This window comes from Mobula hypostoma, chromosome 10, assembly GCF_963921235.1.
Source record: "Mobula hypostoma chromosome 10, sMobHyp1.1, whole genome shotgun sequence".
Classification (NCBI taxonomy): domain Eukaryota; kingdom Metazoa; phylum Chordata; class Chondrichthyes; order Myliobatiformes; family Myliobatidae; genus Mobula; species Mobula hypostoma.
This window is the reverse complement of record NC_086106.1, coordinates 30,648,509-30,660,674: the sequence shown is the minus strand read 5'-3', so window position 1 is coordinate 30,660,674 and position 12,166 is coordinate 30,648,509. Positions and strand designations below refer to the sequence as shown.

The 12,166-nt window shown below is 48.2% G+C and overlaps 1 pseudogene; it reads right to left on the bottom strand.

The window, feature by feature from the left end:
• LOC134352479 (zinc finger protein 271-like) overlaps positions 1–11,489 on the bottom strand; it is a 77,736-nt pseudogene extending 66,247 nt beyond the window's left edge.
• Positions 11,490–12,166: the final 677 nt, after the last annotated feature.

The window sequence follows — 12,166 nt, the reverse complement described above, 5'->3', positions numbered from 1 at the left end:
CGTTTTCTTTGTAACTCTCTCACTACATTCTACTTCCTGTTTTCTTTCTTCCCTTTTGTCCGATCTCAGCATACTTCTGTAGGGAATGATCTGCCTGGCAGGCAGGCAGTCAAAAGCTTTTCATTGTGTCTTGGTACATGTGACAATAATAGAACAATTACTAATTATATTCTCATCCAAATCATCAATATAAAAGATAGACAACAGAAGACCTCAGGTCTAATTTGTGGAAATGACCTCTGTATGAAGGACTTAGAACTCTGTGTTTAAAACAGAACTGTTTTCCCAGCCATTGACCACATCTGAATGAAAAACTGTCACAGGAAAGCAGCGTCCATCATCAGAGATTCTCACCACCCAGGCCAGGCTCTTTTCTCACTGCTGTCATCAGGCAGAAGGTACGAGATCCTCAGGATTTGCACCACCAGGTTCAAGAACAGTTACAACCCCGCAACCAGCAAACTATTGAACAAAAGAGGACAACTATACTTATTTATTGAGATCACAAAATACTCTGCAGATGCTGGGGTCAAAGCAACACTCACAACACGCTGGAGGGACTCAGCAGGTTGGGCAGCATCCGTGGAAATGATCAGTTGATGTTTCGGGCCGGAACCCTTTGTCAGGACTGAAGAGGGAAGGAGCAGAGGCTCTATAAAGAGGTGGGAAGGAGAAGGCTGGTGGGTTCCAGGTGAAAAACCAGTAAGGGGAAAGATAAAGGGGTGAGGGAGGGGAGGCAGGGAGGTGATAGGCAGGAAAGGTGAAGAAGGAATAGGGGAAAACAATGGATAGTAGAAGGAGGCGGAACCATGAAGGAGGTGGTAGGCAGCTGGGGGAGGGGGCAGAGTGACATAGGGATAGGGGAAGGGAGGGGGAGGGAATTACCGCGTTGGAGAATTTTATGTTCATACCAAGGGGCTGGAGACTACCCAGACGGTATATGAGATGTTGCTCCTCCAACCAGAGTTTAGCCTCATTATGGCAGTAGAGGAGGCCATGTATGGACATATCTGAATGGGAATGGGAAGCAGAGTTGAAGTGGGTGGCTACTGGGAGATCCTGTCTATTGTGGTGGACGGAACGGAGGTGCTCCCCCAATCTGCGTCGGGTCTCACCGATGTAGAGGAGGCCACACCGGGAGCACCGGATGCAATAGATGACCCCAACAGACTCACAAGTGAAGTGTTGCCTCACCTGGAAGGACTGTTTGGGGCCCTGAATGGTGGCAAGAGAGGAGGTGTAGGGACAGGTGTAGCACTTGCGCTTACGGGGATAAGTGCCAAGTGGGAGATCCATGGGGAGGGACGTGTGGACCAGGGAGTCGCAGAGGGACCGATCTCTGCGGAAAGTGGAGAGGGGTGGAGAGGGAAAGATGTGCTTAGTGGTGGGGTCCTGTTGAAGGTGGCGGAAGTTGTGGAGGATAATGTGCTGGATCCGGAGGCTGGTGGGGTGGTAAGTGAGGACAAGGGGAACTCTCTCCCTATTGTGGTGGCGGGAGGATGGGGTGAGGGCCGAAATGCGGGAAATGGAGGAGATGCGGGTGAGGGCATCATTGATGATGGCAGAAGGGAAACCACGATCCTTAAAGAAAGAGGGCATTTGAGATATCCTGGAATGGAAAACCTCATCCTCGGAGTCGATGCGGAGGAGTCGGAGCAACCGGGAATAGGGAATGGCATTTTTGCATGTGGCAGGGTGGGAAGAGGTATAGTTGAGGTAGTTATGAGAGCCAGTGGGCTTGTAGAAGATGTCAGTGGACAGTCTGTCTCCAGAGATGGAGACTGAGACATCAAGAAAGAGGACAGAAGTGTCCGAGATAGAGTAAGTGAATTTGAGGGCTGGGTGGAAGTTTGAAGTAAAGTCGATGAAATTGACGAGCTCAGCATGGGTGCAGGAAGCAGCACCAATGTAGTCGTCAATGTACCGAAGGAAAAGTTGGGGAGCAGGTCCAGAATAGGTTTGGAGCACAGACTGTTCCACGTAACCAACGAAGAGGCAGACATAGCTGGGGCCCATGCGAGTTCCCATAGCTACACCCTTAGTCTGAAGAAAGTGGGAAGAGCCAAAAGAGAAGTTATTAAGTGTGAGAACCAGTTCCGCCAACCGGAGGAGGGTAGTGGTGGTGGGGAACTGGTGAGGTCTATTATCCAGAAAGTAGCGGAGGGCTTTGAGGCCTTCTTGATGGGGAATGGAGGTGTATAAGGATTGGACATCCATAGTGAAGATGAAGCGGTCGGGACCAGGGAACTGGAAGTTATTGAAGAGGTGGAGGGCATGGGATGTATCCCGGATGGAAGTGGGGAGGGACTGAACTATGGGTGACAAAATGGAGTCCAGGTAGGCAGATACAATATTCCCAGTTCCTCCATCTCCGCCGCATCTGCTCCGAGGATGAGGTTTTCCATTCCAGGACATCTCAAATGTCCTCTTTCTTTAAGGGTCGTGGTTTCCTTTCTACCGTCACCAATGATGCCCTCACCCACTTTTCCTCCATTTCCCGCACTTCGGCCCTCACCCCATCCTCCTGCCACCACAACAGGGACAGAGTTCCCCTTGTCCTCACCTACCATTCCACCAGCCTCCGAATCCAGCACATTATCCTCCGCAACTTCCGCCACCTTCAACAGGACCCCACCACTAAGCACCTCTTTCCCTCTCCACCCCTCTCCACTTTCCACAGGGATCGGTCCCTCTGTGATTCCCTGGTCCACACGTCCCTCCCCACGGATCTCCCACCCGGCGCTTATCCCTGTAATCATAAGTGCTACACCTGTCCTTACACCTCCCCTCTTGTCACCATTCAGGGCCCCAAGCAGCCCTTCCAGGTGAGGCAACACTTCACTTGTGAGTCTGTTGGGATCATCTATTGCATCCGGTGCTCCCGGTGCGGCCTCCTCTACATCGGTGAGACCCGACGCAGATTGGGGGACCGCTTTGTCGAGCACCTCCACTCCATCCGCCACAACAGACAGGATCTCCCAGTAGCCACCCACTTCAACTCTGCTTCCCACTCCCATTCAGATTTGTCCATACATGTCCTCCTCTACTGCCATGATGAGGCTAAACTCAGGTTGGAGGAGCAACACCTCATATACCGTCTAGGTAGTCTCCAGCCCCTTGGTATGAACATAGAACTCCCCAATTTCCAGTAATTCCCTCCCCCTCCCTATTTCACTCAGCCCCCTCCCCCACCTGCCTATCACCTCCCTCATGGTTCCACCTCCTTCTACTACCCATTGTGTTTTCCCCTATTCCTTCTTCACCTTTCCTGCCTATCCCCTCCCTGCCTCCCCTCCCTCACCCCTTTATCTTTCCCCTTACTGGTTTTTCACCTGGAACCTACCAGCCTTCTCCTTCCCACCCTCCCCTCACCTTCTTTATAGGGCCTCTGTCCCTTCCCTCTTCAGTCCTGACGAAGGGTTCCAGCCTGAAACGTTGACTGATCTTTTCCACGGATACTGCCCAACCTGCTGAGTTCCTCCAGCGTGTTGCGAATGTTGTCATCTATTGAGATGTTCACACAGCCTATAATCTCACTTTAAGGACACTTTATCTCATGTTCTTGTTATTTATTGCTATTTATTTATATTTGCATTTACACGGTTTGTTGTCTTCTGCACTCTGGGTGATCTTTCATTGACCCTGTTATAATTACTATTCTATAGATTTGCTATCTATAGGAAAAAGAATCTCCGGGTTATACATGGTGACATGTACGTACTCTGATAATAAAATTCACTTTGAACTTTGATTTACCTGACACACCAACACTCTGTCACTAATCAACCCCACGTGGAACTTGGCCACGACGGATCCTGGTGACTTCCTGAAAATCGGCCCACTATATTATTTGTCGTGGGAATTCACTTCGGCTATCCTAACAGTCTATAAACCTTGAAACGGTGTACTCTGAGGCTTCGTTCATCATGACTGGGGAATTCAAACAGGCTGATTTCAACAGTGTACTACTATCAGCACACGTCCTATCCCAGCAAGCACTTAAAAATCCTACTGAACACGGAGGTCCGGATTGAAACCCGAAGGCCGAATGCATGTCCAGAAGCCAAGGGCCGATGGCTGGAGCCCGAGTCTGTGCGAATGTTCAGGGAGCTGGGGCCCAGTGTCTATGAATCTGTGACTCTACTAGAGGCCTGAATCTGTGAATGCTTGGGGAGTCAGAGCCCTATGAATCCATGACCCTGCTGGAGGCCCGAGGCTGGAGACAGCCTGTCCTCTGGTTGAAGACTGTGGGTGGGCGGGGAGGAACGGATCTGGTTTCACTGTTGTTGTTCTGTGTCGTTCTGCCAAGCACTGTGGTGCTTGCTATGTTGGCACTGAAATCTGCTAACACTTGTGGGCTGCCCCTGGCACACCCTCGGGTGTGTTGGTTGTTAACACAAATAGCACATTTTGAAGTATGTGTGACAGTAAGTCTGAAGGTGAAACATCAAAGATGCCTATCCCTCCATCCTGGAAAAGCTGTACTCCTTCTCCTTGGTTACAGACACAAACGGCAGGATCTGGTATGGAAAGTCTCCCAGTGCTGGTCTAATTCATTAAAGGTATACAATTGGCTCATGTCTAATTGGTCCATATTCAAGAACTTATCAGTCAATCTGAATGAGTCTGCCTTGGGAACCACAAATTTCATTAATGTAGAGGACTACACCCTCTAAGAGGACCACAACCTTGTTGAGTTTGGAGGTTTGTGTGCCTCAACGACCCGGAGAGCTACGGTGGCTGGAGTCAAGGCCTTATGCTTCGGCTCTTGGGTAACCCATGTCAAACAGGTCAAAGGGCAGAGGCCAGACGAAGAGTGGTCCACCAGTCCTCCAGGTTCGGGGGTTCAGCTCAGGGCTAACAACCCTGACTAGTAAAACAAAACTATTACGGAAACAGCAATGAAGAATCCAGGATTTGCTGACTGACAGTAGTGAAAACGGGAAAGAAGCTACTGACACGATGAAACACTGGCAGGAATGGAGGACCTCCATTGCTGCCCTAAACACCAGCAGTGAAACAGTCAGCCAGTCAGTCAGTCAGTCAGTGAAACAGTCAATCAGTCAGTCAGTGAAACAGTCAGTCAGGCAGTCAGTCAGTCAGTCAGTCAGTGAAACAGTCAGTCAGTCAGTCAGTCAATCAGTCAGTCAGTCAGTCAGTCAGAGGATTACACACCAAAACAATCATTCTAGATTTTCCCCAACTGGAAAATCATGAATGAGCCAAGAGACTCACTATCAACTGAAGGCCATGTCTGATGTGTTCAAAGTTCATTATCAAAGTATTCTTATATACAGCCTTGAGTTTGTCTTCTTGCAGGCAGCCACAAAACAAAGAAAGTTCAGACAGTTAATCTGATCAACCATTCCAGTTAACCCCTATACCCCTCTGTTACCTCAGCCACTGCACTGTAAACACTTTAAACAACTTTGCAACAATAAAAGCAAGCAAATAACATTCAGAACTGAAGTTCATGAAAGTGAGTCCACAGACACAAAGCCAGATACACTAGATCCAGGAGCCAATTATTTAGTCCAGTGGTCCCCAACCACCGGGCCGCGGACCGGTACCGGGCCACAAAGCATGCGCTACTGGGCGATATGATTTGGCGATAGGAGTCAGCTGCACCTTTCCCTGTTCCTTGTCACGCCCACTGTTGAGCCATTACACATGCGAGGTCATTACCCGCGCGTCATCCATGTCAGCGCGGGAAGGAGATCAACTCCTCGAGCTTGCAAATGATGGCGGGCTGGAAAGTCTGTTTGACATAACATCTCTGCCAGCATTCCGGATCAAAGTCAAGGCTAAATATCCTGAGATAGTCAGGAAAGCACTGAAAACGGTGTTTCCATTTCCAACATATCTCTGCAATGAATGCAATGAAAACTAAATTGCGGAATAGACTGGACATAAGGAACCCCCTTTGAGTATTGCTGTCTCCCATCAGCCCGTGATAGGACTGTCTTGTTGCAGGGAAACAAGCCCAGAGCTCCCACTGATTCAGAGATATTGCTATGTTGCAATGATTTTATATGTTCATGCGGGGAAAATATGTGTTGCGTGTTTAATATCCAAACATTACTTAAAATGTTATGGTGCTATTGATTTATAAGTGACTTATATAACCATATAACAATTACAGCACGGAAACAGGCCATCTCTGCCCTTCTAGTCCGTGCCGAACTCTACTCTCACCTAGTCCCACTGACCTGCACTCAGCCCATAACCCTCCATTCCTTTCCTGTCCATATCCCTATCCAATTTTTCTTTAAATGATAATATCGAACCTGCCTCTACCACTGCTACTGGAAGTTTGTTCAACACTTACTTCAAGTTCCCCTGTCCTCCCCTGATAATTGACTTATCACTATATTCATGCGAGGAAAATATGCACTGTGTGTTTAATATTAAACTCGTTAGATAAACCCTTTTAGAAAGGAAATTGAGTGTATTAGCCACTTATCACTGATATTCCGGTCGTGATTAAGACCCCCCCCTCCCCTCCGCTGAACAGAATTGCCAAAAACGACTTGTAGAAAAAAACCGCACACGCATGCACGCTGGTGCCCGCGCAAGGCTTCATGGTCATTGTAGTCTTTCTCGGGGTAAACCCAGCGTATTTGACTGCTACTCTCATCCATTGGCAACCCTACCCCTGCCCCCCGGTCGGCCGGTCCGCAAGAATATTGTCAATATGAAACCGGTCCGCAGTGCAAAAAATGTTGGGGACCCCTGATTTAGTCGAATGACCCTGATCTATATGGAAATGCTAGCTGTGTCCTCGTAAATCATCGGAGACAACACTAAACTGGAGTCCCAGACCAGCCACAGCCGTAACATTCAACAAAGTGAAGCCAGGCAGTAAAGCTAGCAATAACACATTCCTCCCTGAACGTCTCAATGTGCTCTTTGATCAGAAGGTCAATGAAGTGATGACACCTGTCCCATCAGCCTCTGATATACCTCTATCCACAGTCATCGATGCAGGCATCAGATTAGTGATCAGCAGAAACTGACAGAGTCCCTGGCCATGTCCTCAGATCCTGTACAGATTCACTGCGGGGGTGGGGCGGGAGGGGGGGGTTTGTCAACATCTTTAACCTCTCCCTCGTCCAATAAGTTCCCACCTGCAATAAGTAGACCACGTGCCAAAGAAAAATGAGATCAGGGAGCCTGACCAGCCACACTCTCATTTCTAATTACAATTCATAGCATATCTTATGTATTACAATATACTGCTGTCGCAGAACAACAAATTCCATGACTTGATTCTGAAATAATATGCCTTAATGACCGTTGTCTGGTAATTCTGGCATCACGATCATGAAGTGCTTTGAGAAGCTGGTCATGCCACACATCAACGCTAGCCTCCCAGACAAGTTCAACCCAAGGAATTTCAATTACACTGACAGAGCCCTCGCAAGTCTTCAGCACACCTACATGAAATGCTATCGCAGGAAAGCAGAATCTATCGTCAGGGCCCCCACCACCCAGGACATGCTCTCTTTGCACTGCTGCCATCAGGAAGAAGGTACAGGAGCCTCAGGACCCACACCACCAGGTTCAGGAACAGTTATTACCCCTCAACCATCAGGCTCCTGAACCAGAGGGGATAACTTCACTCGCCCCAACATTGAACTGTTCCCACAACCAATGGACTCACTTTCAAATGTTCTCGATACATAGTGCTTATTTATTATTATTTCTTTTTGCATTTTCAGTTTGTTCTCTGCTGCACTCTAATTAAACGCCCTAGTTGGGCAGTCTTTCATTGATTCTGTTATGGTTATTATTCTATAGATTAATTGAGTACACCCACAAAAAAATAAGTCTCAGGGTTGTATATGGTGACACACATGTACTTTGATAATAAAATTTACTTTGAACTTTGAGAGGCCCATGGTAGACGTCATCTCCCTGGGCTATACATATCTCTGGAAGTTCTGGACAGTAAGGACACCTACATTAGAGTCCTATTTATTGACTCTGGTTCTGCCTTCAACACCATAATTCCAAATTGTTAGACCTAGGTCTCAGCATCACAATCTTACCCCTCCCCTCCACACTTGGACAGTTGACTTCTAGACCTATAGATGTCAACAGTAACTATGGCAGCAGCACCTTCAACACAATTACCCAGAAGACTGCATCCTCTTTACTCCCTATATTATTTCGCAGGACTTCATGTGGGCAAACCACATCTCCTTCATTACGTGTCAGAAGATGTACTTCGTGCGGCAGTTGGTAAAATCCCGCTTCCAATTCTGGTTGGAATTGAACATTTGTTCAATTGAACACGCTGGTCCAATTCTGCACTGCCATCACGGAGAGCATCCTCACATCAGCCATGACTGTCTGGTTTGCTGCAGCAGCCTCTCACAGTGTACAAGAACCTCAGCAAAGCCAGCTCAGTGAGAAAGGTCATTGTCTGCAGTCTATCATCACTGCAGGACTTGTATATGACCGGGGCAAAGCAGTGGGCAGACAAGACACAACCCACTCTGCAAAAAAATAATGGAAGTTGCCTCACAGATGGGTAGGGTAGTTAAGAAAGCTTATGGGGTGTTAGCTTTCATAAGTCGAGGGACAGAGTTTAAGAGTCGCGAGGTAATGATGCAGCTCTATAAAACTCTGGTTAGGCCAGTTCTGGTCGCCTCACTATAGGAAGGATGTGGAAGCATTGGAAAGGGTACAAACGAGATTTACCAGGATGCTGCCTGGTTTAGAGAGTATGAATGATGACCAGAGATTAAAGGAACTAGGGCTTTACTCTCTGGAGAGAAGGAGGATGAGAGGAGACATGATAGAGGTATACAAGATATTAAGAGGAATAGATAGAGTGGATAGCCAGCACCTCTTCCCCAGGGCACCACTGCTCAATACAAGAGGACAGGGCTTTAAGGTAAGGGGTGTGAAGTTCAAGGGGGATATTAGAGGAAGGTTCTCTACTCAGAGAGTGGTTGGTGCGTGGAATGCACTGCCTGAGTCAGTGGTGGAGGCAGATACACGTGAAATTTAAGAGACTACTAGACAGGTATATAGAGGAATTTAAGGTGGGGGGTTATACGGGAGTCAGGGTTTAAGGGTCGGCACAACATTGTGGGCTGAAGGGCCTGTACTGTACTGTTCTGTGTTCTATGTTCAAACTTTCCTTTCCAAAAGCTCCCTTCTGGAAGGCGCCATAGGGCTTTTAAAACAGCAACTCCACACCATCTTATCAATTCCTCCACTCAGGCAGTTAATCTGATCGACCATTCTAGTTAACCCCTCTATCAGAATCAGGTTTATTATCACCGGCATGTGACGTGAAATTTGTTAATATAGAAGAATAGCATAATATAGAAAAAAAAACACAAAATAAAATAATAATAAGTAAATGAATTACAGTATATGTATATTGAATAAATTAAAAATCATGCAAAAAAACAGAAATAATACATATTAAAAAAAATGAGGTAGTGTTCATGGGTTTGTGGTCTGTTCAGAAATCTGATGGCAGAGGGGAAGAAGCTGTTCCTGAATCGCTGAGTGTGTGCCTTCAAGATTCTGTATCTCCTACCTGATGGTAACAGTGAGAAAAGGGCATGCCCTGGGTGATGGGCGTCCTTAATAATGGACGCTGCCTTTCTGAGACACCGCTCCCTAAAGATGTCCTGGGTGCTTTGTAGACTAGTGCCCAAGATGGAGCCGACTAAATTTACCACCCTCTGCAGCTTCTTTCAGTCCTGTGCAGTAGCCCCCAAACCAGACAGTGATGCAGCCTGTCAGAATGCTCTCCACGGTACAACTATAGAAGTTTTCGAGTGTATTTGTTGACATACCAATTTTCTTCAAACTCCTAATGAAGTGTAGTCACCGTCTTGCCTTCTTCATAGCTACATCGATATCACCACAGTCACTACTGTAAACACTTTAAACAACTTTTATCATGCTGAGCAGCACACAAAATGCTGGAGGAACTCAGCAGGTCAGGCAGCATCAGTGGAAATGAATAAACAGTTAACATTTCGGGCGAGACTCTTCTTCAGGGCTGCATCATTTCCATTGACGCTGCCTGACCTGCTGAGTTCCTCCAGCATTTTGAGTGTGTTGCTCTGGATTTCCAGCATCTGCAGAATCTCTTGTTTTAATAATGTTGTTTGCATTGTAAACATACGCAGGTATTTATGCACACTTTATTCCAGATCCGTAATAACTTTACTTCCATATAATTCCTTTCACTGTTGAAAGTTGATTTTTTTGTTGCGGATGGTGCCAACACACCATCGGAAATTCCTAATACATACAAATATACATGGCGAGGAAAGTTGACCCCTGATCCCCAACGCGACTGTATGGCCGCATTCTGCTTACACTCCGTTTACAGATTTACAGATGACGCTATCATCACAGACTGGATCTCAAACAAGAGCGAGACAACGCAGGAAGACGACAGCATGGTATCATGACAACAACCTCTCCCACTTCTGTTATCAAAACAGAAGAGAGCTGGTCGTTGACTTCAGGAAGCGGGACGGAGTGCACACTTCGTCTGTACCAACAGTGCTGATGTGGAAATGATAGAGGACTCCGAGTTCCGAGGTAAATATTACCAAAACTCGGCCTGATCCAGACACGTACGCGCTACAAAGGTACAGTAGTGTCTGCACTTCCCAGAAGGCTAAGGAAATTCGACACATCTCTGATGACTGTCGCCTATTTTTACGGACGCACTGTATGCATCACGGTTTGGCATGGCAACAGCTCTGCCGAAGGCTAATAAAATCGGAGAGAACTACGAACAAAGCCGAGTCCGTCATGAACACCAGCCTCCCATCCACTGCCTGCACTTCCCGTCGCTTTAGCAAAGCACCCAGCCGGGGTCAGCCCCTCTCCTCCTCCCTTCCACCGGGTTGTAGATACGAAAGCTCGAGAACACGTACCAACCCAGGCTCAGGGACAGCCTCGATCCCGCTGCATGGAGACTATTGAACGGATAAAAAAAACCGAACTCTTGAACTCCCAAGTCTACCTCGCCGTGGCTCTTGCATTTCATCCCAAAGATTCAAACAGTGCGCTTTCTGTGTAACACCAGATTCTGCATCCACACAATACACACACCCCTCTTGTACAACCTCTCTGCACAGAATCATCTGTCCGGACGGCAGGCAAACAAAAGCTTTGCACTGTGCATGTGACAATAGTAAACCAATTACCTATTGGCAACCCACACAGACACCCAGGTTTAACGCTGGCTGCATAGGGCAGCGGCGATAAAGGCAGAGTCGGTGCCTGCAATCGAAGCGTCCAGCGCCGGCTACAAACCGGCCAGAGATACGCTCGGGCAGCGAGAGGAACAATTTAAAAACTTAAAAAATACCTTCCATGGCGTCCAGCTGGAAGCCGCCGTCCTTCGGCCTCCGGGAGCGTCCTATCGCTGTCAGCGAAACCGAGGCCGCAGCGTCAGGAACGGGAAGGGCTTTGCGCGCATGCGCCCGGCCGCCAGCCATTGTGTCGGGGGGGGAGGGGGGTAATATCGTAGCGGGTTCGGTTCCCTCCCCCGGCCGGAGGGCGGTTGCGGGAATTCAACGGTAGGGTCGAGCGGTGTGTCGGGCTATGACTTCAGTTCACACCGAGGAGCGCTCCCCCGGTTGGGTCGGGGCGTGGGGGGAATCACAAACCATATTGGGACAGTCCCGGCCCTTCCCCTTCCTCTCTCCGCCCGCACTCCCTCACCGGGGGCCGGTTCCCACCGGCGCTGTCGCCGCGGGTCCGAGCCAGTCCTCGTCAGCCCCGTTAGAGGCAAAGAGAGCGGTTTCTGGAGCGCCGGGGATTGTGGGTAGGAAGGCGGCCATTGCTTCCGCTTATTCTAGCGGTTTGTGAACAGGCCGACTAACTGAGAGGCTCTGAGATGTACAAATACCACCAGCTCCTAAACTCCAAATCCGGGGACTGGGGATCAAGAGAAAACAGTCTGGGTACTAGTTCTGCTGATATCAGAACTGTGGAATAATGCCCTTCTTCAGGAGGAACCTGGTTTCTGCCCCTCTACTCCATTAAACCCTCTTATTAATTTGATCTCTGGTGTTAAATCTCCCCATAACCTTTACCTAAAAGAGAACAATAGCAGTTTCTCCATTGTCCCAATAATAACCCCTTCCCAAACCCTCTGACGCTTTCCCCAAAC